Source organism: Dunckerocampus dactyliophorus, chromosome 18, assembly GCF_027744805.1.
Source record: "Dunckerocampus dactyliophorus isolate RoL2022-P2 chromosome 18, RoL_Ddac_1.1, whole genome shotgun sequence".
Lineage (NCBI taxonomy): Eukaryota > Metazoa > Chordata > Actinopteri > Syngnathiformes > Syngnathidae > Dunckerocampus > Dunckerocampus dactyliophorus.
Genome location: NC_072836.1, coordinates 16,959,009 through 16,963,275, shown reverse-complemented (window position 1 = coordinate 16,963,275; position 4,267 = coordinate 16,959,009).

The following is a 4,267-nucleotide window of genomic DNA, read 5'->3' as shown; positions in this document are numbered from 1 at the left end:
ATTTTCTGCACCTGTTTTACTTTTTTTTTTTTACAGAGCACTTTTGCCAGTACACAATAAAAGTTGGAATTATTACAGAGAGAAATTAGGATGAGATATGATATATTGAACGCAAATATTTACTTAATAGCTGTTTGTTTTCATCCGTTACGATCACAATTAAATGTTTAATTTCAATATTTTGTTCTCTTTTTTAATTGAATGTGGAGGCAATTCACTATACAGTATTCTCTATATTTAGCTTAATTACTGTACAGTATTTGTTATTATTTAAAATCTTCAGTTGACGTATATTATATAGCGGAAAACACTATATTTAATTTGATAACAAATTCCTTCAAAATTGTATTGGAGACATGCAATGGCAGGATGAGATTGCGTGAGTTGAAGCGTAAAATTAAGTGGTCCTCCACAGGTAGAGGGCGCTAGTCGTCCATTCAAGATGTTTTCTTGTGAAATGACGTCATCTAGTGCCCGTACTGTAATGTACAGCGTTCTCCTCTACGTGGCGACAAAGGCTCTTCCTGAAATAGTCTTCATGTTTTCTGACTCGAACACATTTTGCTAAAGCGACTTGATTCAAAGTGTGGATATTTGAATGGTGTCAAAATTTCAGCCACAGTAAACAGACTCTAAAAACCCAAAAGTATTCACTGAAAGCTAAGTTAATTCAAACGAATTCACTTGTTATCTGTCAAACCTGGATGCCATTTTGGCTCAAATAGGCTGTGAGGTTCAAAAGGGAAGGCTGAAGGCCATGATTCATCAAATAAGCAAGGGACAACACACCAAATCACACAGCAAGGCACATTTAAAGAAGCAAAGAGAATGTCTAGCGAAGAATACGCATAAACAAGACTCAAGAAACAACACCTGCTAACAGGAAATAACACAGGAAACCTGATGCCATGAATGGGGCTTAGCTTAGCTATGTGAGCTACAGTGTTAACATTCAAGGCACGTTTTCACAGGCTATCAGGCTGGCTTGGCGTATTTGCTGAAGAAAACAAAGTGATGAAACGTCTGTAGCTGAGCGACAATTGCCAGAGCTCCAGGCTTTACTTTAAGATGTGTAGCGAAGCCTGTTATTATCCCCTTTGTGCGTCATGGCCTATTATGCAAATTAGACGGTAATAATAACTGCCTAATATGTGTTTACATTCTGCCTTGCTAGGATCTGCCTGTTCTTGGGTCAACGTGGAGCCAAGTGGATTTGTGAAGCGACTCTGGGAGGTCAGTGATGTGAATTTGACAATCCGATGCACGGCGTCCTTCCTCCTCCACGCTGTTAAGGCGACAACTAAAAAAGCAGGATGACACTATTGATTCTCATGCAGTTAAAGTAGTGGCAATTTTGAAGTGGGGCATGGTTGAAAGGGATGTCTGAAGCTCATATTTTATTTAGCGTCCCCAAGCAGTTGTTAAAATGGGTGCAGATGGTTCCTTCCAGAAACTGCCTGCCACACCTGTTTTTCAGTAGTGCCACTGTATACACTATGTACTGTACTTTTTCTCAATTATAGAAATACACCCCATGGATTTAAGTGTCTTAGTTAATGTATCATTTAGGGATAGACTGGACTCCTGGGTCAACTCCGTATTTGCTTGCATTTTCACTTTCTGTAGTTGTAATGGCCATACTGTACACTGAGAGCAGTTCCCACTGTCGTGAGATACGGTCTCTGGTATTTCTATGCAGACATCAGCAGTTGGTGCACATAAACCCCCTTTTTGCACTGTGTCTCCAAAATTCCACACTACTCTGTGAATGTGTCTGACCTGCATAAGAGGTCAGAGAGGGACTAACTAGTATGGAAGTGTGATGTAAGATTAGCATGTTGACAAGCAAACTGCCGTGTGAGTGTAGGTTTTCCTCCAACTTCACACAGGACACGTGGTAGTGTCGTCCTTCATCCTAAATAACGTGGATATTTATAACCACAGCTGTTCAAATGTGTGAAAGTCTTTATAACAACAAATTGTTTTCCACTTGGCAAAAGATGACTACACAAGAATTACACTCAACAAAAATATAAACGCAACACTTTTGTTTTTGCTCCCATTTTTTATGAGATGAACTCAAAGATCTAAAACTTTTTCCACATACACAATATCACCGTTTCTCTCAAATATTGTTCACAAATCTGTCTAAATCTGTGATAGTGAGCACTTTTCCTTTGCTAACATAATCCATCCCACCTCACAGGTGTGCCATATCAAGATGCTGATTAGACACCATGATTAGTGCACAGGTGTGCCTTAGACTGCCCACAATAAAAGGCCAAAAGGGAACCGCACCACCTCGGAAGAAATGCCAGCCAGGCTTTGAGCTTCACAAGTCTGCCTGCGTGGGAAGCAACAGCTCTCCTTGCAGCAGAAACTCTGGCACGTCAGCCAGGTAAGTGGGACGCAGTTTTTTTGGACACCCATACTCTTGTTTCGCACAGGCGGCCACAATATCCTGGACTTGAAGTAATTCCTGACGATCATACACCAGCAGAGAGTCGATGGTCCTCACAACAAATGATAAAACAAAGATAAAACCGATCACATTGAGCTGAGGGAAGCGGTGAGCCAGACACACCTGCTTATATTATGCAATATAATTCATTAAAAAGTGGTCTCCAAAAGACGATAACATCAATTATCGACGATAATTTGTAGTACAATTATCGACTAGCAAAATTTGTTATCGTGACAGGCGTAAGTAGTTACATTTCGGGTAAATAGCTTGAATCCTGCCTAATGAAGCAACAAATACACACAAAACTCGATCTTCTGCGAGTAGTCACCCCTATGTACACCCTGTGCCATCTTTCTTCCTGACACCAAAGATGGACACCATCTTCTTACGAACCTTTAATGTTCATTTATCCCTTTCATTCGTCATTTATATGCATTTAGAATTGTGTTATGCATGTAAAACTATAAAAACATGTTTTGTGTTAACATATACAGTATATGAGAGTCAACCGCTGATGACATAGCTGACTTCGGGTTCCAGTTGCCATTTTGTAAGCAAGCTAGCTTCTTTGTTGTAAGCTAAGGATGTTTTGTGATTAAAAATACATAAATAACACAGTTGGCCTCATACAGTGTATTAATAACACAACAAGACGGGCGTTGTATTATACGCTAACCGGAAAATGTACATAAAGCGAGGCGAAATTTTGGGCGTAAATTTTCGACGTTAACTGAAAAACACGCTAGCCGGAGTGGACGCTAATTCCACTGTATTTTTATTTTGACAATTTTTAAACTAAATGTTTTTTTTTTTAAAGTTTTTTAAAAATGCTTTTGATTTGAATGTTTTTATTTAATATTTAAATTTTATATTTTAGATGTTTGTGCACTGTATTTGTAAAGTATGAACAAATGAATGGCACTATTTATGTGACAACAAGCCATATTGCTCTTTTCACCTGCTCTTCCTGAACAATCCAGAAAGAAAAAAAAAAAAATCAATTTCTCATGTTTCATCCCCTTCCTCTTTAAGTCTAGTGGACACTCTGCCACATGAACTTAGTATGGCCTCTGGAAAAACTTGATTTGTGCTGGATGAAGTCAGCGTCCTGCAGCATCCACACCGCTGTAGCACCCTGTGGAAACAGCACCTAACAACTGAGTGATGAAAACACATACAACTGTACAATTGTGGAAACCCTGCAGCTGTATGTGGCAAGCTGCCACCACAAATATTAGTGTCTGGGAGTTCTACTGTATTAATGCTGCTTCAGTGGTTTCTTTGCGCCTGTCACATCTTCAAACCAGCTGTTCTAATGCAGCATTTGCAAGTAAAAGCTGTTCTTTGCGTGAGGATTCTGTCTGTGGACTGGTGTTTGTCTTAGGATGTGACACACATGTTGGGAGCCCAGAAAGCAAATAATTCCCACCATCAGCATCACCAGCTACTGTGTACATAATAGCTGTAAACACATGCAGTGAGGTTCATGGCTGGTGAGGCACTGACTCCTTTGCAGTTTTTTTTATGTTAATACAAGTTGCTCATTAATTCACTTAGCCTAAAAATACTTAGTCCCATTTATGTAGAGTGGTGTGAAAGTGTTTTCCCCCTTCCTGATTTCTTTTTTTTTTTTTGCATGTTTGTCACATTTTAATATTTCGCATCATCAAACAAATTAAAAAATTAGTCAATGACAACACAACTGAACACAAAATGCAGTTTTTAAATGAAACCTTTTCTTATTAAGGGAGGAAAAAATTGCCCTGTATGAAAAAGTGATTGCCCCCCCCCCCCCTGTTAAAA